This window comes from Trichosurus vulpecula, chromosome 4 (genome assembly GCF_011100635.1).
Source record: "Trichosurus vulpecula isolate mTriVul1 chromosome 4, mTriVul1.pri, whole genome shotgun sequence".
NCBI classification, from domain to species: Eukaryota; Metazoa; Chordata; class Mammalia; order Diprotodontia; family Phalangeridae; genus Trichosurus; species Trichosurus vulpecula.
In genome coordinates this window covers 18230871-18254273 of record NC_050576.1, presented here as the reverse complement: position 1 = coordinate 18254273, position 23403 = coordinate 18230871, and the positions used below count along the sequence as shown (strand labels likewise).

Here is a 23403-nt window from a genome sequence, read left to right as displayed (position 1 = left end):
TCTTGGAATACCATTACCAAATCCTCTTCCTCAGCTTACCTTTTGACCTGTGTGCCCTAATAAGGGTACGAAGATTTGATGTCAATGGATACCATGCATTTACAAGGGAGGGCAGGTCAATGATTTCAATGAGGGCTAATGGAGCCATTTTGGGGGACTCTTGGGTCAAAGATTTTTCTGCGTTACCATGTATCTACATCTATCTTTAAATAGCAACTGATGAGGAAATTCACATTAAATATTGGGATATTATTAGGCATTGAAACGTGGGCCAGTCCATAGGAAGTCTTTTAAGAAAGAGGGCTCACTTAGAAGATGGCAGTTTTTCAGTAATAACTTAGGGGTTCGTGGATGCATGGGATGGCAAGAGTAATTATTATTTCTTTTCCAGAGCAACAGATGTCAGATTGACGTCCTAGCTAGGCAGTACATCCATGTGGGTGTGCATGTACTTCCACTAATAGCCTGGAGAAGAAAAGACTCATGGGGGAAAAGATAGCTGTCTTCAAATATTTGAAAGGCTGTCATGGGGAAGAGGGATTAGTCTTGTTCTGCCTGGCCCCAGAGGGCAGGGCTAGGATCAGTGCAGGGAAGTGGCGGAGAGCCAGCCAGGTTTAGATCGGATGTCAGGGAAAATTTCCCAAAGATTAGAGCTGTCTAAAAATGCTGTGGGTTGCCTTGGAAGTGGTGGGTTCCCCTTCTTTGGAGATGTCCAAGAAGATCCCAAATGACCTCTTGGTTGTGTTGGGAAGGGTGGTCTTGGATGACCACTGAGGCTTCTTCCAGCTCTCAAATTCTGCAAAGTCATTTATTCTTTCACTGCCTCAGTTTCTCCAATTGTACAGCGAGGTGTGACTAGAGCACAACATCTGTAGATTCCCTCTTAGCTTGCTACTTAGGATCCTAAAGCAAATTACACAATGCCTTTGAGTTCCAGAGTACTTTTGATATCATGAAAACCAGCATCCTGCCATCATCGCCAGCACCCTGCAGAGGAGGTGCTTAGTGATAGCCGGAGCAGAGAAATATGGAGAGCTAGGTAGTAGAAATATTGCTGTTACTGTTTAACAGAGGAAGATATCAAGGCACACAGTCTTAGGGACACGCCCCAGGATTCTTGGCTAGTAGCAGCCTGGATATGTAAGGAGTCTTCTGGTTCTAATATCTCACTGACCAAGATTGTTGAAATGGTACAAGAACCCAGACCTCCTTCCTCAGTCTCGTCCTCAGAAACATAACAGAGATCACTTGTGTCTCCTTAATTAAAAATATTGTTCTCCACTTTACCCTTATTTTTTATAATGGGGAGAGATAAGAAGAAAGTAAAAAGGGCTGTTTATCAGCATTAACTCAGATCAAATGGACCTTCCCGATAAGGCGTTTTTATTGCCTGGGTTCAGAGAGTAGCTTTGTCCGAGGGACACTCCCATTTCTCACACCCGCAGAAGCTGGTGGCAGGGCCTTGAAGGCTCCCAGTAAAGATGTTCATGTCAGAGTTATAAGAGATTGTAGCCTGAGTAATTTTAACTGGCCATATGGAAGACACCTGAGGATTGGGAAGGAATAAGTGGCTCTTAAGGATCCAGTTTTCTTGGATTGAAAAGTATAGAAAGACTGAGGGTCAGCGTGGCACAGCGTAGAGGGATGGCTCCATTGAGTCAGAAGAATGTGGGGTTCTATGATCATTTCGCCTCTGTGGCCTCAGTTTCCTCATCCGTAATAAGATGAAGGGCTCGGATTAGGTGGCCTGGAGAGCTCCTTCCAACCTATACATGGGCAAATCCTTTCAATTGTGTGTGCCTCAGTTTACTCTTCTGTGAAATGAGGGCTGTTGGACTAGATGACCCCTGAGGTCTAGCTCTAAGACTGTGATGCTGTGCTCTGATGATGAGGAGGGAGAGGGGGAGAAAAAGGAGGCAGCCTTGTACGTGGGGGTGCTAGCTGTGGTACGTGAAAGCCGTGGATTCTAGGCCTGCCTCTGATGCATAATCAATCAACCAACAAATTAAACGCCGACTATGTTCTGGGCAGTGGGGATAGAAAGACCACAAGAGAGAGAGAGGAAGGGAGGAAGGGAAGGAGGAAAGAAGGAAGGAAGGAAGGCAGATCCTGCCATCAAGGAGCTTACATTCTCTCAGTTCTGTGTGGGGAAAACATGTGCATATATGTAAATATATAGACAGGACATACTGTGTGACCATGGGTAAGTCATTTAACCATTCAGAGCCTCAAGGAGTAACTTAAGACTTACAGGAACAGAAGAGTTGCCCATCTGTACTGGTGCAGGCAGTTTCCACACTGGGAATTTCCTATACAGATGAAATTATAGGTTTGTGTCCCTTTTCCATCCTAATAAGAATTTACGGTTTTTTTCAGTGGTTTATCTTTATAGGTACTTAGCACACAGTAGGCACTTTGTCTCTTTTCCTGTCTGTATCCCATAGCCCTGCCTTGAGTCAGGGAGCGGGGTTGTTGAGCCTCCTCAGTACCATGGGAGCCTCATGAACCTTCATGGCCGAGGCTGGCTTTCTTTTCACTCCAGGGTCAGTGATTCTCAGTCTTGGCCATTCCCTTGTGTCACAGGCAGACAGGCGGAGAGGCTGCAGAGACCCCAGAGGCCACCGAATCCAGCCTCCCCCTCTGCCATTTTGCAGATGAGCACACTCAGGCCCAGAAGGACTTGCACAGAGCTGGGATTTGAACCCAGGGTTTCTTCACATTCGATGCCCTGTCCTCTCTACCCTCACCCAAGAGGCCCCAACTCAGACCTGGGTAATCCCGTCCCCAGGGCCAGATGGTTTTTCCCCGGTGCTAATAGCTCTAACGGGACATATAGTGAGTCTTCCCTACAAAAAACAAAAACCAAAAGCCCCATGATGCTGAGTAGTGGGGAATTTTGCCTTGTCTCCACTTATCAGCATTATCAGGCCTGCAGCCTGACAGCCCCTGTTTGCTTATGACTGGCCTTGGGTTTATTTAGAAAACAAAGTCTGTCTTATCATAATGCTGTTGGAGGGATGCTGGAGCTCTAGAGAGCAGAGATCCAACCCACAAAGCACTGGGGCCCCCTCACCAGCTTCTGCTTGTGGGAAGGCAGAACCAGTTCAATATTTGGTGACGCTGTGCTCCTTGGCTCACCTGAAGGGCAGCCTTTATGTACAAAACTGACCTGCTTCCTCTAGGAAGAAGAAAAGAAAGCCCAACAACAAAAACTCCTAATTTTAGTGGATGCTGAAAGTCTTTAGATAAATAGTCCAAACATGTAGTGGGGTTCTCCCTTCCTTTGCTCTGCTTCTGACTTAGAAATTCAGCACAAAAGTTTCAGGACTGAACTGGTGCAGCCTGAGAGCGCCTTCTGAACAATGGGTTCCAGCCCAGAGATTCTAAATATTAACTTAAAAAAACATTGAACCCATCACTCTATTTCTGTAAACTTTCTCCTGATGGAGTGTGAATGGGTGAGATTGGCATCCCCTTTTTGAGCGGTAAGTAAAAATAACCTAGTTTCCACCATGGCCCGACTTCCGAACAGCGATTTTGTACCTGGAATGAGAAGGGTTTTCACTCCTTTGACATGTACCCTTTGGGTATTGTTCTTTCTGTGTGAATTGTGAAAGGTGACGAAGATGAATCGGTACCTCCTGGGCTGGCCCAGGCTCTAGCTGCAAGTCCTGTCCTTGGAACTGCGACCTTCCCCAGGCCTCCTCCTCCGTGAAGGTCTCCATGGTGGTCTGATCCTTGATACAGACCACTTCTCAGGGCCTCGGAGGCCAGGTGGCATTTAGAGAAGTCTTTGTACTGAAGAAAGATAAGTCAGTGAGGTATTGGACCGGATATCAAGAAGGCCTGGGTTCAAATGCTGCCTGGTGCCTTTTAGCTGTGGGATCCTGGGCCAGACACAAAATTTCTCACTCTTTGTTTCTTCACCTGTAAAATGGGGCTCATGATACCACCAGTACCTGTCTCACAGGATGATAGAGAATCTCCAGTGATACCATGTTGTGTTGTGACCTGCACATATACACATGAGTGAAGGAATGACAAATTATTCATTATGTACTGTGTGCCAAGTGTGGCGTTAAGTGTTGAGGATACAAATACGGAAACTAAGGCCGGTCGATAGAGATGTGTATGTTATATATTTATTATGATAATGACAATTGCCACATATAATCTCTCCATATATAATAGATATAATACATTATATTATATATGTAAGTGCCATATTATGCTCCATATGTATGTGTATAGCACTTACCATCATTTTTGAGGTGGGTACATGATTGGGCTTAAGATAGAGCAAACTCCCAATGAGAAATCTCCCTCTACCAGTCCAGGTCAACATCTGTTCTGTGACTTAGAATGAGCGTTGCTTGGAGCAGGGAGAAAGTTAAGTGACTGGCCCAGGGTACCACAGCCGGTAGGTGTCAGATACAGAAGGAGAGCCCAGGCCTTCTGGCTCTGAGGTCATCTTGCTCTCCCCAGGCCATCCTGGCTCTGCTATCTTATCATTCTTGGTTTCTATTTTTTTGTCAATGGATCGAGCCATATAAATCCTTACGTCAATTCTAGATTTGAACATGAACAGATGACATGGTGTGAGTAACTAAAATAAGATGAGGCTTATTCTGGGAAAGACTTATAGACCAGGGACCATGATCATCATGTTACGAGCATTTGTTAGGTGCCTACCACATGCCAGACAAGAGGCAGAAGGGTGGAGAGGAGAGAGAACCCTCCTCTGACACTCACAATCTGTGTGACCCTGGATTTTACCTCTTAGTGACCTAAGCAAGTCTCTACGTTTGCATCGATGAAGTCCGTTGCCATACTGGGAGTTCTTCATGCTGATGAAATCACAGCTCTGGAATGTTCACTTCACGCCCCTCCCCCCCCCCCCCAGAGAAAGAGAGGGCAGGGGAGGAAGAGAGAGGAGGGGGAGAAAGAGAGAATGTGTTAGAGAAGAGATAAAGAGATCAAAGAAAGGGAGGGGGGGAGAGAGAGAGAGAGAGAGAGAGAGAGAGAGAGAGAGAGAGAGAGAAGAGAGTTAAGTGACTTCCTCAAGGTCACACCACCAGTACATTTCACAGGTGAGATTTGGACCCAGGTGATACCGATGTCCGGGCTGGCAGCATTCTATTGGTTATGTCATACTGAGGTTGCCTGGAAGAAATACACCAGGTATGTAGATAAATCTAAGGCAAGGTAGAATGTGATAGGCATAAAGGAGAGATAAAAATAGCTGGCCTTCATACAGTGTTTTAAGATTTGCAAAGCGCTTTACATATGTTAATTTATGTGGTCTTCACCACAGCCCTTTCAGGTAGATTCTGTTGTTATCCACATTTTTCTGATGAGGAAACTGAGGCAGACAGGGTTTAAGAATCTCCTTCATGGTGACATAGCCAGTAATAATATGTGCTAACATTTAAATAGAGCAAGTATCATCTCATTTGAGCCTCACAGCAGCCCTGGGAGGTAGGTGCTATTATCATCTCTGTTTTACAAAGGGGGAAACTGAGGCAGACAGAGGTTAAGGAACTTGCCCAGGGTTACACCGCTAGTGTTGGAGGTGGGATTTGAATTCAGGGCTTCCTGACTCCAAGTCCAGTGTTCTCTCTGTTCCATCACCTTGCTAAGATACAGAAAAAGCATTTTAGGAAGTTGGGATTGCTGGTGGTCTAGTGGTTCGAGATTTGGGTTGAGAGACACAAGACCCGGTCTGCCACTTACTGCCTGTGCAATGTTGGGCAAAACACTTTACTTTTCCAGGCCTCAGTTTCCCCCTCTGGAAAATGGGGTATTTGGACCTGAGTGCTAGGATTCCTTCTAGTTCTATCTGTGATTATACGATTCCCTCAGGGCCTCAGTTTCCTTACCTTTAAAGTGATTGGTCTAGGTGGGCTGTAAGGCCCCTTTGGCTCCGGGTTCCTCTGATTGTATATTTGAGGAGGGAGGGGTTGCCTTCCACTTAGGGGCTTGCCAATCCTTGGAGAAGATGGCGTCTGACCAGAGCTTTGAAGGAAGAGACGGGAACAAGTGCTAGAGATGAGAGAATGCCCTCGAGACACGGGGGATGACTTTTTAATACCATAATGATGGCATATTCAATAATTCAATATTAAGTAACAGGAGGAGGCCTCTGGGGAACACGTTGGGTTCTCTACGGAAGACTCGCTGAAAGAATTTCACAGGACGAGACGTTAGGGATAGTTTGTATCTTGCCTTGATGGAGGTCTAACAGCCCCCAGGGACATCCTGGGCCCGCTGGAGTTCGGCAGCAGCTGACAGTTATACAGGCTAGCCGACTTTCCTCATGCTCTCCCTGACTGGGGGACAGTAGACTTTGGTGACCATGACCTGCCCACTTTGGAGTCGTGGCCTATGTGACGTGGGAATCACTGGGCCAAAAACCTTGGGTCAGCTCTAGTGAGCACCATTTGTCACTACCGGGAACTGAAGATGGGCCTGGGGTCTTTACATTCAAATGAAGCCATCTTGTAAATTGTTCTGCAACCTTTAAAGCCTCTACGTGTGAGATAGTATAGTTTTTATGATGTTCTTCCTCTAAATAGGGCAGGGGTGTTGCTAAGCTTCGTCTACCTTGGTTCACCTTAAAGGGGGATCTAGTTCAGTGGCCCTCCTGTTTATTACCATCGGTTTCCAGTCCTAGAATCATAGGGACCTCAAAGGCTGTCACCTCCCACTCCTCAGCCTTGAGACAGTCTTACAACCTGGTCCTAGTAAATAGATGTCAGAACTTATTGGCTTTCACAGCCAATACACAATTCTCTGAAGAAGGGATAATGGCGGACACTGTCCAAGACGGGCCTAGACTGTGTCAGTCATAGCCTCAGGTCCGTAAGTGTCCTGTGTGGGTGCTGCTAACGTTCTTTAGTTTCCTAAATATTGTTTTGTTCTTGGAATGTTGTTCTAGAGCGGCTCTCTGCTTGGGAACTCTTAAAAGGCATCCAGGCTGAGCAAAAAAAAAAAAAAAAGGTGTAACTCTCTTGTAACGGCCTGGAGACTTATCACAAAGCCAGGCTGACATCAGGGATGGTGCACCCAAAAAGGTGTTTGGGTTTGATAAGCTGCTCAAGGAGACTTTGTTGTTTTTTTTCTTTAAGCAGCTGCTTCTGGTCTCTGAGTTTCAGTTCCATTTCAAAATGGGCAGGGGAGGGGGGAGAGTATGCTTTGCTCAATAGCAAATGACGAAGGGTGTTTATAGAAAATAATTCTTAAGTTTCTAAAGCAGCATTTCCTTTGAAGTAAAGCACATTTAGAATGGCCCCCAGCTCCTCCGAGTGTCCTTGGAAAGGTCATTTAACCTCATGGGGCTTCGGTTTCTCCACGTTCCTAATTTCATATTGTAATGGATCATATTTGGCCATGAAGATGAAACAATATTCATAACTAAACATTTGTGCAGGAAGGACGCCTCATAATTCACAAAGTAAGGGCTTCTGCACCTCCCTCTCCCCTGTAACTTACAAAAGAAAAGTCCCTTGTAACCAACAACAGGAAGGGTCTCTTGTAGTTTAGAGCAGAGAGCCCTTTGTACTTTACAAAGTAGGGCCCTTGTAATTGCAGAATAAGGGCCATGTTGGAAACTTACAAAGTGTTTTCCTTACCATTTTCCTGAGGCAGCTTAAGCCGAGAGTGGGCAGAGCCACGGATTGGAAGTCAGGAAGACCTTGACTTAGATCCGGCCTCAGGCACTTACTGTCTGTGTGACCTTGGGCAAGTCATTGAACCTCTCTTGGCCTCAGTTTTCTCACCGGTAGATAATAATAGTACCTACCTTCCAGGGCTGTGGTGAAGATCAAATAAGATAATGTATGTAAACCTCCATCTTACGGCTGGGACAAACTGAGATACACAGAGGGAGTAAGATCTGTAAGATTCTCCCATGAAAACCATTAAGTGGGGCTTAAACAATGCTCTTTGGAGTGTCTGGCACATAGTAGGCACTTAATGAATGTTTATTGATTGACATAATCCTTCCAAGTTATAAAGCATGACAATAATAGCACATCTGGGGGCATGGAGATGGTAGACAGGTACTTTTAAATGCTTGTTGCTAAAAGAAAGGAAGATCTATTGCTTGTACCTCTGCTAGGCTGACTTTACTCACAGCTGCCTTTGGTTCGATCTGAGCAGGAACGCTTTCTGGGGTTATACTCTCACTTTTTTCATCCACGTTAAATGTTATGCCTGGTGACCCCTGGGTTGCATCATCAAAGTTTCCTCTTTGTTGCTGTACTGAATATGGGTCTGTTAAGTGGGGCTGAGGGAAAGAGTTCATTTTTTAAGGATGATTTGTTTATGTCTTCCTTGAAATATTATCCCTCATTCTTCAGTTGTGTCGACTGTCATGATCTCATTTGGGGTTTTCTTGGTAAAGATACCAGAGTATCTTTAGACACTGTAGCTTTAGAGTCATAGGACCTGGGTTCTAATGCTGACTAGACTCTTTACTGCCTGTGTGATGTTGAGCAGGCTTACCCTCTCTTTCTGACAGTCAGTTTCTTCCTGTGTAAAATGAGAGAGTCAGACTAGATGACCTCTGAAGTTCTTCCCAGCACTCAATCTATGATCCTATGAATTTCCATCTCCCTCTGGCTACTGTGTTTACAATGCTGTGTCTGTGTGACTGTGGATGAATTTGGGCATGGGGGATGGGGAGGGACAGCCTTGGAGTTAGGGTCACAGCCTCTATTCTGAGCTCTTATGCCTCTAGGGATTAGAAGCACCATGGAAGCAGGCCCTTGGCCTGTACCAAAAATACTTCAACCCCATAGGGTCACTAAACAGTGACACAAGATCTAGCTTTCAGGGGGCTTTCCATAGACTTTGTCATTCCCTGCAAAGAGGGTGGAATTTCTGTGATGAAACTAAACTTGGAATGAATAGCAGAGATGGAGCCATCAAGTTCCAAGGACTCCAAGCTCCCCCGAGCGCGGGTAGGGGTGGGGATGGGTAGGGGAGGGGGAGAAGTAATTTATGGATCTCTGTAGAAATTATAGTTAATTTTTTTCCCCTATGAACTCACTGTTCCCTTGTCACGTGACTGGAATTCAATTATCAGCACCATAAATATTCTTGTGAATGGGAGCAGTGTGTTTGGAAATGAATTTCTTCTTCCCAAAGAGGAAGGAACCTTTAGAAGTTATTAGGAATAATGCCGGAACAGCCATGATTCTGAAGGCAAATGGGAACCAAGTCCTGGAATGTTTCCCTAGAGGAGGGGGTTTTAGATGAGTCAGACGTGCACTGGTGACGGATGGTGTGAAGGTGGATGTATTTTTTAAATACATTTTTTGAAAGCTGGCTGTATTTAGAAGTTTATTTATAATTGGTTTTTAGGATCAAGCAAGGCTGTTGATGCATAACTGAGACGATCGTTTGCTTCCATTAGCGGCCTTGAAATATTTAGTAAGGGGTTGAGTTTAGCCTATGAGCTGTCCCAGCCATTATGAAGAATGGAGGTCCATGTTTGGGAAATCTTCTAGTGAAAACCAAGAAGTGTGACCCCTCTTTGTGTCTGACCCCTGGTCTGGAGCAGAAATGGTCAGTGTTTTATGTCTGGGAGTTTCCCTGTCTTCGCAATAGCCATTTACTTAATCCACCCCAGACAAATAACAATTTATGTAGTTGGGGAACTGAGTTCATGTGACCACCGGTAGTCTTTCACAGGGTGGACTGGCCAGTAAAAGATATTTGTGACTTGGATGCATTTTTCTTGCTTACCTGTAACACATGTAACCGTAGCATGGAGAAAAAAGCCTTTCAGTCCCAAATGACTAATAGCTGGCTGGCAGTCCTTGGGGAGTGAATGGGCTTTCTTGGTAGAACTAGGCCTCTGTGCAGCTGAATGCTATAGTCACATGAGTTAGACACAAGTATAACAAAGAGATAGATTGTCGTAATGGAAAAGGCACCACACTTGGGTTTGAGACCTGGCCCCACTACTTACTACCTGGGTGATGCAGAGGTAGGCTTTCCCTGCTTTCTGAGTTTTGGTTTTGAGGGATGGATGTCATGTAAGCGGTATCAGCCAGGCACACTCTTTCTCCCACTTCTTGCTGCCATGCTTGGGGGTGGATGGCACAGGGTGTGAGCCAGGCTGGCCTACTGGGACTTTTTTTGACAGGCACCTCTCCGGCGGCCTGCTCCGGGCCTTCCGGGGCTTCAGAGCCCTCAGAAGTAGTTCCACCTACCCTTCAGCATATGTAGCTCGTTGCTAAAGTCTTCAAAAGCCCTGGCATTTGCAGACCGTTCATTGCCACTGTTGACTTTTAAACTAAGCTCTTCTGTGTGGTTGTTTATTACCATTTCAATAGCAACATAAGGCCTGGCATTGTAAGAGGCACCGCTGTACGGCCTGCAGTCTGGACAGTTCCCATTGAATGTCCTTTTCTGCCCTTAAAACTATTCACATAGAAAGCAGAGGGCAGTAATGGTGGGATTTGGATGTTTTCAGAGTCTGTTTAGCGGCTCAATCAATCAACCAACAAGTATTTCTTGAGAGCCTACTATGTGCCAACTTCTTTGGGACTTCGTTTTCTCATCTGTACAATGAGGACCTTGAACTCGATAGCCTCCAAGGACCCTTCCAACTCTGTAGGTCTTTGATTCCGCGATCCAGACACTGAGGACACAAAGAGAGAGAATGAAACAATACCTACTCTCGAGGAACGTACATTCCAAGGGGGAGGGAACGGGAGCATAAACACACACATGTAGCCGTTGTCGAGTAGTTTCAGTCATGTCCAACCTTTGATGTCCCCATTTGGGGTTTTCTTGGCAAAGATACTGTAGTGGTTTGTCATTTCCTTCTCCAGTTCAATTTACAGGTGAGGAAACTGAGGCAAACACAGTTAAGTGACTTGTCCAGGGTCACACAGCTAGTAAGTGTCTGAAGCCAGATTTGAACTCACGAAGATGAGTCTTCTTAACTCCAGGTCTGGAATTTTACACACACACACACACACACACACACACACACACACACACATACATACACACACACTCTCTCTTCTCACATAATCTATAATCTATATAATGTAGATTTTATATATAGAAATATATATATACAGAATAGAAAGATAGTATCAGATTTAGCATTATCAGGGATCTTAGAGGTCACAGATAAAGATAAGAGTTAACAGGGAAGGGGGTAGCATTAGCAGTTAGAATCTAGAAAGGTGTCACATAGGAAATGGTGCTTGAGCTGGCCCTTGAAGAGAAAAAAGTTTGGCCAAAAGGAGTTTATCCAAGAAGGGGAAGAGAGACATAGGATTCTAGCTAGTGGGCATGGTTGGATTGAATGAGGACTTTTTTTTTTTCCTTTTTAAGGATGGTGGAGACATTGGTGTTTTTGTAGACAGCTGGGAAGGGGCTGGCAGGTAAGGGAGTACTAAAGATGAGAGAAAGTGGGGTGATAGTGGGGACAATCTGTTGCAGTAATAAAGGAGGGATGAGATCAAGGGTGCCTGTAGAGGGCCTCCCCTTGGCAAGCAGAAATGCCACGTTTTTCATTATGAACTAGAGTAAAGGAGATGATGTAGGGGAAGATTTCTTAGTAATATCAGATGAGAAGGGGAAAAAATGGAGCTCGCAAAGAATGACCTCAGCATTTTTTTTGGTGAAGTGTGAAAATCCTCAACTGAGAGGCTGGGGGGCGGGGAGGAGGTGCTTAGCGCAGTGCCTGGCACCAAATAGGGACTTAATAAATGTTTATTGACTGACTGCTGAAAGAACTGCAAAGGCTGTCTCTACCACTTAATACTCAGGTGACTTTTGGGACATCCTTTAACTTCTCTGAGACTCAGTTTCTTCCTCTGTAAGGTGGGGGTGAGGTGAACTAGCTGACTTCAAGGGCCCCTTCCTGCTCTAAATGTGCAATCCTAAGTCTGTTTCTTAGTATGTCATCTAGAGATGGGAGGAATTCAGCTTGTTACTTAATTGGTTGCTGCTTGCCTTTTCCTTCCCTACAAGTGAATCATTCCATTGATGACCGACTCCTCTTGCTGCTTCCTCTGTCCCCATATGGCTGTCTCCTACTTGGGAACCATAGCCATCCATCCCTCTGTTAGTTGCCATGTTGAGAATGAGGTGGTTTCTCTTGGTGGAGCAAAGCTTCCCCTGAAGGGATCCTCCAGGTGGTCTTTAATGTCCAAAGGACTCTTTATTTCCATCGATCTTGTTGGCTTAATTTCAGTCCCCTCATCGACCCCCAAAAGATATTTCATGCAAGAGAAATAGGTGCTAAAATCCGAAGAGTTTGGGTTTGAATGTCTGAGGAGACTACGTTTTTCACCAATTTTAAATTTCTTCGGCAGTAATCTGTGTAGCATGTAAATTCCCTGAGGACAGGGCCTTTTTCATTAGTTCATCCTTATGGATGTCACCCAGCAGTGTGCCTTACAGAGTAGACATTATTTAAGGGTCTATTCAATTCATTGGAATTTTAGAAACCATTTCATAGATTTATAGATGGGCTTTTTCAGGTGTACAGATGTGTCAGAGAAGCTGGATAATACATGCTGGGAAAAGGGAATTGTTTCTCTTTGAAATCACTGATGGGAAATTCCCACTGATCTGGAGTACCGCCCCCCCACCCCGACTTGGAAAACTGAAAGACTTCCTCAGAATTTCGAGGATCAGATTTTGTCATTGTGGCTTCTTCTTTTGTTAATGCCATCTCCTCCCACCCCCTTCCCACGCCTTAGCTGATGTTCTTTGTAAGCTGTGCTTGTTGTGATGAAAATCTAGTTAAGTTGGTCCTCAGAAGACAGACCACTCCACCTCCTGCACAAGGTCTGCCGTTGGGCCCATAGCCTTTCAACTTGATTCAACAAACCTTGATTATGTGTTTACTGTGTGCTGAGCTTCAGAGGCAGCATGTTATAGTGGAGAGAGGGCCAGACAGAATTAAGAATCAAGACCCAGGTTCAAGTTCTGTCCCAGGAATATGGTATGACTGTACAAAACCCTTTACCTCCCTCTGTCCATAAGGAACAACCTGAGAATATAATTCTTGCTTCCATCAGTGGAGGGAATTTTCATACCTGAATTTCCATAACTGTTGGAGAAGTCAGGGCCAAAACCAAAAAACATTCAAGGTACTGAGCTAGGTGTTGGTGACACAAAGACAAAAGTAATGTAGTTGTTGCCTTCAAGAAGATTGTACTCAAATGGCTTTCCAGCTGGGTAGGATTTAGTACTCTTCTTTAAAAATCTGAAAACCTAGTTTAGTAGTGTAGGCTCCTCCAACCAGGTTTTATTGAGTTAGTTTTTATTTTAACGTGGTACCCTCTACTTTGAGAAAAAGATTTCGTCCTCAGAAGGGCTCTCAGAGTTTGTCGCAGAGCCAGTATGGTGCCTACCCAGTCGCCTATACTTATCATACCTTTAGTATTGGGATATACTCTTCATTTGGGTGTGGATACCTGAAAGAATTCTTTAGTGCCTTCTGAATCATCAAAGGAAAGGAAATTCTTGATCTTCTGGGTCTGACTTCTGAGAAAAGTTTTTCATTTTGGGGTTTTTTTGTGTCCTTTTCGATGCTATTCCTCTTTGGGTGTTGGTGTTCCATGTATGATACCGTTGAACCTCCCAATTAAATGGAACATTCTATTAACTAGAACAGTTCACTCCTGAACCTGTCTGGGTAAGTGGGAATTTACTAAATTAGCATCTCTATAATTGACCCTGGGAGGCCTTGACATTCAAAAAGATTCTTCTTGTCTCGTGCCCTCTACGGTAGCTACTCTCGCAAAGCCAACCTGGAAAGTTAATATTCTTAATGAAGACATAAGAGACTTTTTTCTTGGGCACTAAATCAACCCTTTAAGGGCATCACGTCTCTGCTAGTCCATGAATGGGTATCTTGGAACTTGATGAGAGCTAATTAATCTTATGCAGATGCCCATCTACTCCACCTGGCCACTTACCCTGGCTCGAGGGAGATGAGGTCTGAAGCTCAGAAGATGGGGGGCCTGTGCTTCGGAAGCTGCCAAAGTCACCTGAGGTATGGACAGCAGTGCCTTACAGGTAGCTGATGCTGAGACATCTTCACAATGTGGAGGGTTGCCAGATCATCAGTTTGCCCCTCTGCTTTTCTTGGATAATTATGGCTGGCAGCATGTCCTGGTGGATGCAGTGCTGGTTTTGGAGTTGGCAAGATCTGGGTTCAAATCTCACCTCCGATACTTATTAGCTGTATGACCCTGGGAAAATCGTCTAGCCTCTCAGTGCTTTAGGCAGCAGCCTAGGACTTACCTTAAGTGAGCTGTCAGTCTGTGAGAGTAGAGGGAGTTCTTCACTCTGATGTGGCCCATTGAGCGGCTCAAAAGGTCACTTTAATTCAAACCCCTTGTTTTCAAATCTGAAAACTGAGAATCAGTGAGATGATGTCACTTGCCCGATGTCACGGCCAATTAGCATATTAAGTGGGATTTGAACTCAAGTCTTCTTGACTTTAAGCTTCGGCTGAATGAATCTACCACCCATAACTAACTGAGAAGAATGAGGGCAGAAAGGGAGAAAACCAGCCCCTCTGTAACTAGTTCTGAAAGTTGTAGAAATGTCCTGGCATCAGCTGGGATGTAGTATCCACTCCCAGTAATTTGAACTCAGGTCCTCTGCCTTCCAATGGAGCATGCTTGACATCTGCCTTCTTCTCATAGGTCTTTTGTGTGTTTGCCTAGCCACTGGCTGATTTCAGCCAACCTCACTAGTATTCTTCAGGCCCTCACCAGCCACAATTAGCGGAGTGTTTTCCTCATTAGAGGTCCCCACATTCTCGGAGCAGTTTTTCTCCTTTGTGACCATTTCATTTCTTCAGTGACACCAATTTTAGGAAACTCAGCACTTTAATATGGTATTTTGTAGTTTGCGAGGGTCTTCATCATAGGCAGGGCAGCCCATGAGAGAGTTAGTACAGGTGCGATGTTCCCTTTTTACAGATGACCCAGGAATGATGCTATTTACATAGGACTTTGAAGTTTGTAGAGAACACTTTACAGATAGTGTTTCCTTTTATCGTCCTGGGAGGAAATGCTATCATCCTTATTTTACATATGAGGAAACTAAGTCCAGGAGAGCTCAGTGCCTTACTCAGGGTCTGAGCTGGATTGGAACTGAGATCTTCCTGAATCCAAAAGCAACACTTTGTATCCATTGTGACTAGGAATAGAATTGCAGTTTTTCCCAGGACCATTTCTATCTGAATTATCTGGAATATAAGATGAGAAGGACAGTAATAACTACTGCCATTCATAGAGTGTTTTAGGGTTTTTGAAGCTCGTTTGCTTCGCACCTCAACCCCTTGAGGTTGGTGCTACAGATGTCATCACCTCCATTTCACAGATGAGGAAACTGAGGCGGAGAGTGACAAAGCAGTGCTTTTCTCTACCAGGTCAATGGTAAGAGAGACAGAGCAGAATTCTGAGTTGAGGCTGTACCTGATGCCAGAATAAACTCCTGTGAAGAGGAGCAGGAATCTCAAGGAACCTTTAGAGGGAGATTTAGGGTTCTTCTTGTCCAGACTATGACACGTGGTCGGGAGGGCATTCTATAGAGTTCATACATCAGGGTCTATACAGATGCTGAGATGAGAAAGTGAGCTGGGCCTACATTTGAACCTGTGCAGCGCTCTCACTAGATTGCCTTTGGGAGGTCGTGGAGCTTCAATGACCCCAGGCTTCTTCCCGAAACAAAGGCCTGGCCTTTTGGTCCCATTCTTCTGCTGGTGCTGTTGTCCAACTGTGTGTCATGGAACGCTATAGTCTCTGAAGAATCCAGTGCTGGCCTATGTTTGGAACATGCTATTTTAGAAATTCTGCAATTTCCCTGAAACCCCGGGTGCCTGTGAGGAGCAAAATGCAAGTTTGCATTTTTAAGCCAATACCAGTGATGTAAAAGATGAATCCAAACTGGAAACCAGTGGCCCAGGTAGCCCCAACTTCCATGCGTAAGGAGGGTGAGGCAACAGCTGCTTATCATGTTCAGGGTAGGATTGGGCAGGGAAATCAGTCATTCAGCCACCTAGGGATTTATTAAATGTTCACCATGTGCCAGGCACTGTGGCAAGTACCAGGGATCGGGGAATGGGAGAAACATGGTTGTACCTCAAGATGCTTAGAGTCTAATGGTGAAGACTGTAAATAAATAACTATACATACAAGATCTGTAGAGATGGTTAGGTGAGAAGGTGCTGGGGATGAAATCCTGAATTCACTGTGTCCTATCTTCAGTCTGGACCAGGGGATGGGGAACCTGCACCCTTTGAGGCCTCATGTGGTCCTCTAGGTCCTCAAGTGTGGCACAAGGCACCTGAGGACCTAGAGGACCACGTGTGACCTCGAGGTCGCAGGTTCCCCACCGCTGGTGGGGACTATTCACCCTTCTTCTAGAAGCTTCATTTTGACAGGTTTTGTCTCACATTCAAACATTGTATTCCTCCCAGTGCCTAGCATTTATTCTAGACATAATAGATGTTCATGTGTTTATTGAATGAATAAATGAAAGAGCTGGGATTGGGGGAGAGATGGCTCAAACACTTAATGAATGAGGCTTAATAAATGGTTGTTAGAATAAATGAAATTGAATTAAATTGAATTATCTAATTTCCCAGAAGTACATTCATAGGGTCATGAAAGGGACCTTGGATCTCAGAAGCCATCTGGTATAACCTCCTCTTTTAACTGAGGAGGGAACTGAAGCCCAGAGAAGTTAAAGGTCACATAGATATGGATCAGAATCAGGATTCGAACCCAGGTGTTTTTACTCCAAGTTAAGTATCCTTTTCCATTGTATCCCATCGTTTATTGGCCAGGAATTCCCCAGACTGATGAAATCGTGAGTCTGTAGAAAAACTTTTGTGCAACACTTTGCTTCATTCTGAGGGAAAGACAAGCATGTAAAAAAATGACACAGTTCCTGCCCTTGAAGGGCTTACAGTTTACTAGGAAGTGATTCAATAGGATCAATGTTAAACTGAAGGCAATGAGAGCAGAGGTCCCCGTGGGATCATAGGATAATAGCTTAGAGCTGGAAGGGACCTTAGAAGCCCAGTTCTACTTGTTCATTTCAGAGATGAGGAAACTGAGGCCATGTGTCCATTGACTTGTCCGGTGTCATATAGTTAGTGAGTGTCTGAGGTAGGATTTTAAATAAGGAAGATTAGCCCTTAGAGAGTCTGTGTTGGGAGTGAACGTTTTGTTTGTAGCTGGGCAATCGCCCGTTTCTGGATTCCTCAGGAAGGGTCTTTTAGGCATATTTGGGCAGGGGAGCCACGTGCCAATTCTGCTTTGAATGCGGCTCCTTTGCTTCTCTCTTTGATAGTTCAGACCTCATACCCTTCTGCCCCAATCTGCCACAACTTACATCCATCACTTAAGAGGGAGACATTAAAAAAGAAGAAAGCAGACAACACGGGGGGAAAAGCCCTACTTCTGACTCACTCTGTGCCCCATGCTGCCCAAAGAGCCCAAGATACCTTAAGGAGCTTTCAGGGACCATCATTGTGGAGTCTGTTTATGTCCAAGCAGGAGGTTTAAACGGTGCTGGGAGACTTGATTGATTGGCTCTTTCGGTTTCAGAGTAGCAGTGATGGTCCAGCAGAGTTCTGTTCCTTATTGAGTATATTAAATTAAACATATGAAGCTCCTGGAGCCACTGGAGATGGGGCTGCAGCCTGGTGAATGGGACTTTATTACCACAAAGATAGATCAGGAGCTTTTAACGGTGGCTTTAGCTAGAAAGGGCAGTGATGATGGATGTGTTTGCCAGAGGTCTTGGAAATCACCAAAGAGGGAAAGACCAGACTTCATGAAACTCAGCATTTCTTTCTCTTTCCAGAAACCCTTCGATAGATGTCATGCTGCATAGGGCAGTGTGGGACTTAGCTTCTTTCTTGGCTTAAGAAAAAACCCAGGGATATATTAGGAAGAAGTGATAGGAGTTTCTGACTGATGATTGGCCAGTGTTAGATTTCCTAGGCTGCCCAGCCTTGACTGCATGAACCTTAGGGTAGTCTTGGGAGGCAGTGGGAAGTATACTGATTTGAATCCTAGAATCAGTGTGGTACAGAGGACAGAGCCTTGGCCTTGGAATCAGGGAGACTTGGGGTCGAGGCCTGTTTTATAACATATGTGTGCCCCTAAGGAAGTCATTTTAGTCTCTGTCACCTTTCATTTCCTTATCTTTAAGAGGAAAGGCCTGGACTGGGTGGCTTCTCAGGTCCCTTTCAGCACCTAATTAATGATTCTATGAACTCACTACCTGCATAATCTTAGCTGAGTCACTGAACTTCACTATGGTCCTCAGTCTCGTCATCTCTAAAATGGGAGAATTGGACTGGCAGGTCTCTAAGGACCCTTCCAGTGCTAGATCTGTGCTCTGGGATAAGCTTCAACAAATGGTCAGTCAGTCAGCAGTCATTTAGTAAGCAACTACAGCAAGTCAGGACTCGGCCCTAAGGCTAAGTACCAGGGATTCAAAACCAAAAAGAAACAGTCCCTGCCCTCAGGGAGCTTACATTCTAACTGAGAAGTCACCATAAAGCATATGGGGATATACAGTACAGATACAAGGTGGCCTTTCAGGGTGGAGGTATTGGGGTGCTGGGGAAGCCAGAAGCAGCTGGGGCGACCAAAGGAGACCTATGCAGAAGGAGATGCCTCAGCTGAGACTTGACAAAAACCACCGGTTTCCAGGAGGCTGAGAGGAGGAGGTGGGCATCTCCTGACATCTATATAGTGTTTCAAAACTTGCAAACTCCTCTATGTACATCATCTCATTTGAACCTCCCTGCGATATCCTGAGCTTGGTATTTTGGCCTTCATGGTCTCCATTTTGCAGACCAGAGAGGTTATCTGACTCCTACCATCATAGATGGTAGGCATGGAAAGGACTTGGCATGGAAAGGACTTCAGAAAGTATCTGGTCCACTCCCCTCATTTTACAGTTCAGGAAACAGATGGGGGGAGGGGATGTGAATGACTTGACCAAGGTCACCCAGATAGTATCAGATCCCCCATTTCATCGGTTGTATCACAGAGTAAAATCTGTGAAATCATAGATGCCCATCCTAAACCTAGGACACTTTTGGGGGACATCCAGAAAGGTTTATAGTGGGAACTGAGGAGAGGGAGAGCATTGGAAGGAGAAGGAGCCATTGCTAGCCAGCATTGGAACTGGATTGTCTTGGGAGATAATAATGGTGACAGTGTATCAGCCACAGTAATTAGCGTTTAGGTAATAGTCACTGGCATTAAAGCACGTGATGGTTTGTGGGGCACTTTGCAGATATACACCCACTCTGGGAGGTCAGCGCTCTTTTAAACTCCATTTTTCTATTGAAAAAATGAAACATAGGTTAAGTGACTTGTCTGAAGTGAGATTTGAACTCAGGTCTTCTCAACTCCAAATCTAGTGTTCTTCTCTACATGGTTCCACTTACTTCGGTTTCCCCTCAGAGGAGGTATGTAAGCAGAAATTGGATGACCTGGGTTTTCGAGATTCTCCTTTGGGCAAGGCTTAGACTAGCCAGCCTCTGATATCCCTTATAGGAGTTCTGTGGTTCTTTAATTATACACTCATCAGTCAGACAACAAACATTTATTAGCTTGTGCCAGCCACTTTGCTAAGCTCTGCAAATACAAAGAAAGACAAAAACATGGTCCCCACTCTCAGGGAGCTCACAGTCTAATGGGTGTGACAATATGAAAAGAAAGAGGTACGTAAAAGCGATATGCCGTGGAGATCGGGGTTCTTCGACCTTAGCTTTCTTGTGTACCCCTTTGGCGTTCTGGTGAAGGCTCTGAACATCATCTCAGAATAATATTTTTAATGCATTAAATAAAATACACAGGATTATAAAGGCAGCTAATTATGATGAAATGCATAGTTATTGAAGTAGTTACCAAAATATTAAAGAATCCAAGTCACGGACACCAGGTTAAGAGTGCGTGGTGCCCTGATGGAAGGTTAATCTCAGCAGGGGGGCAGCAACGGTGGGAGGCTGCTGCAGGAGGTGGAATTTGAGTCTTGAAGGGAGCCAGGCAAGCTGGGGGGAGATGTGAGGAGGGGTAGCATTCCAGTCCCAGGGTGCAGTTAGTGCAAAGTCATGGAGAGGGAGATTGAGTGTCAAATGCAATGAACAACCAAAATGCCAGTATCACTGAATCATAGAGTGCAAGGGGGAGAGTTAAGTCTAAGAAGATTGGCAAGGTGGGGCTCTCAAAACCAAACAAAGGATTTTTTATTTGATCCTAGAGGTAATGGGGAGCCATGGAAGTTTCTTGAAAGGGGGAGACAAAGACTGCTTCAACAGGTAGAGATTCGGAAGCCCACTAGTCCAAAATGTTTTAGAGAACCTTCCTATTCTGATATGTTTGGACTTAGTGGTCAACGAGTTCCCATCCACCTTGATGGCTCTTGGGAGGTTCCTGCCAGTTCTGTGTTTCTCTGAGTCCCTTCTTTTCTTCAAAGATCTTGGCAGCTGGAGAAGCCTTGGGGCCTAGTGGCAGTGAAATGGTTAATCCGGAGGCCTCCCTCACCGGTTCCCCCAGATATACTCGCTCGCTGTACAATGGATAATTGTTCGCTCTGGCAGTACAGATGCTCATGCAGATGGGATGGTGTACCTGCACGCATCGCCAATGAATTAGACTGCAATCCCCTTTATAAGCATAAATATGTAATTTGTTCAGCTGTTGTAATTAAATATGTATGTGTGAAACAGCCACCATTCAGGTCATTAATGATGCGCCATGCCAAATTACGGCTTACAGACAGTAATGTACATTGTTGTGCATTGAGGGAATTGCAAATAACACAGCTAAGCCTTCCCTAGAAAAGTGAAGGATTCAGTGGCTTTCCAAAGAACACATACATTTCCAGGATTATTATTTCTTTTTATATACCCCCCCCTTTTTTTTTCTTTTACTCCATCAGATACTTCAGGAGAGGAATTGTCACCATCAGTTTAATCTGATTATGGGGTGAACATTTTACAGCTCCGATTCTGACATCTTTATTACCTGACTAACTCTCTGCTCTTTGGGCCATCCAGATTAAAGAGCCCCAAATGCTTGAATCAGTGACTTTGGGAGGGCTGGTCAGCCCTGTGTTTTTACCTCTGGGTCATAATGGAGAGGGTGTTGGATTCGGCACCTTCTTGGAATGTTGGGTTATTTTGTGTTGTTTTAAAAATTCATATTATTTCAGTACTCTCTCCCCACCCCCTTTCTCCCCATCTATAAAGAAATCCCAGTGGTAGTAAACCATATTTTTTATTTCTATAAGAATTGGGTAGATAAAAATACAGTTATCAAAACATAAACAAATAAAATAGTTACGTTGTCACTGAGTCTATTAACTCCCAGGGGGTGATTTGTGATTCTGAGGAATTTCTTTGGAAGAGGAAAAACAGCTTTCATGGGTCAAAATGTTTTCTCTCTCTTTTTTTTCTCTTTAAGTTAAGACTCCCAGTTTTATAAAGTGAATGCTCTAATTAAGGACGAGTCATGTTCTGCTCCATTGGTCTCTATGTGTGGAAGGGTCTTAAGTTGTTCCTGTCCTTAACAGTTGCCTGTCAAATATGCCCATCTATTTTTACCTCACATTCTTCCTCTCGGATTTAAATTTTGGCTGCCGGGAGGCAGGCTATTTTTAATGTATATTTTGTTTTGACGCTTGCTACTGAGATGACTAGCTAATCATGTTGACCTCTGTGTCCAGTGGGGCCACCTGAGAAGGAAGCATCCCAGAGTTAACGCTGTCTTGTTCCCAGTTGGGCACAGGCCATTCCTCTGTCATTCCCTTGAACGTGATTCGCTAGGGCCTCTTATAAGCAGATGCTGAGTCCTGAGCTTCTGAGGCCTAGGAAGCAGCTAGATCAGCCCTAGGGACTGCTCCGATTTAGAATGGGCCTGGACAAGGCCAGGGAAGTTGCTAAGATCGACCCTAAATGATGAAAACAGTATAAAACAAAATCAGATCTGGCTGTTACTTGCTTGGAGTTGGTTTGATAGTAGATGAAGAAGGCCCCACAATTCTCAGCATCTCAGATGAAATAAGGAAACCACGACCTGGTGCATTTTCCAAGCCAGGCTTCTGATTTGCCCCTTAAAATGTAGAATTTGTGTTAAAGGAATGGATGAAGGTTCAAATGGACACATTTCTACCTTATTCGAAACAGGTGAATTTGTAAGAGCAGAATTCACTTTACTTAAATAATTTTTCCTGTGATAACCAAAAACGTTTCTTCAGTCAGTATTCCTAGGGTCCTTTGATCTCATCTCTTTGGGTATTCCTTTCAGCCAGGCAGCGTGTGACCTTTCCATGACAGCAACCTGTCAAAAGGCTTATTATTTTAAAGCCTTCTTATCTTTAACATCTGTTTTTCTTCCACATTTTTCTTTAAGAGTTTTTTCTCCCCTTTTCAATGAACATTTTTGTCTGTTTGTTTCAGGAAACCTGTAGATCCATTTGGAGAATAATGTTTTTAAATGAATAAAATAAAGTACATAGAACTGTAAAGAAAACCAATCAACATCTTCAAAACCATAGGGTCCCAGGCCCCAAGTTGAGAACTCCTGAAATGGGAGAGGGTCTGAACCTGGGATTTCATTGGTATAGGGAACTTTGGGAATATAAAAGGCCCAAACTCTCTTATGTAGCCCAGCTCTTCCTCTGAGACTTAAAGTCTTAGAAAGTTGCCTAGAATGTTGAGAGTTTAAATGACTTGTCCAGAGTCACACAGACCTTCAGAATCGGAACTTGAACTGAGGCCTTGCTGACTCTGAGGCCAGCTCTCTATGCTGCAGCTACACCAAGCTTCCTCTCTATTCGTCACAGCTAAAGACATAATTGAGAAAGCCCAATTTAGGGAATTGTTGTATTAATTAGAAGTTCATTTCTACTGTTTCTGCGTTTGATGACTCTTGGGGGCTTGGGAAGTTACTCTGGATGACAAGGATTTAGAAAGGTCAATACAATAATCTTCTCTATGGCCAAATTTTACTAAACTTTGAGAATTTCTTGTTTCTGATGGTTACATGTTGAGCATCAAATGTGGACCCACAGGTTTGCTGTGTAAGATTCCTTCCAGTTTCTTTCCATTCCAATCTCTTCTCCCGATCCCAGTTGGCCATCTCTCAAGTCTGGTTGTTGCCGAGCGCCACCAGGAAAATAGCCAGACCTGGTAGCCATTTTGGACTTTCCATCCATTCCAGCAATCTGCAAGAACCCTTGGCTAGCCCTTTCCAGTTGTTACTGTTTGGTGGTTATTGTTGTTTTGGTCAGGGGTGGTTTTTCTATTAAGCTGTTTCAAGGATGATCAACTTTGCTCTTTGGAGATCTCCAGCTCCCAAAAGGAGTACCTTCAGT

General features: G+C 44.5%; 1 protein-coding gene across 2 annotated transcripts in view; it reads left to right on the top strand.

Annotated features, from left to right (window-relative positions):
- Positions 1–23403, top strand: part of NFIA (nuclear factor I A) — a 463777-nt gene that overhangs the window by 105275 nt on the left and 335099 nt on the right. The window lies entirely within an intron of this gene.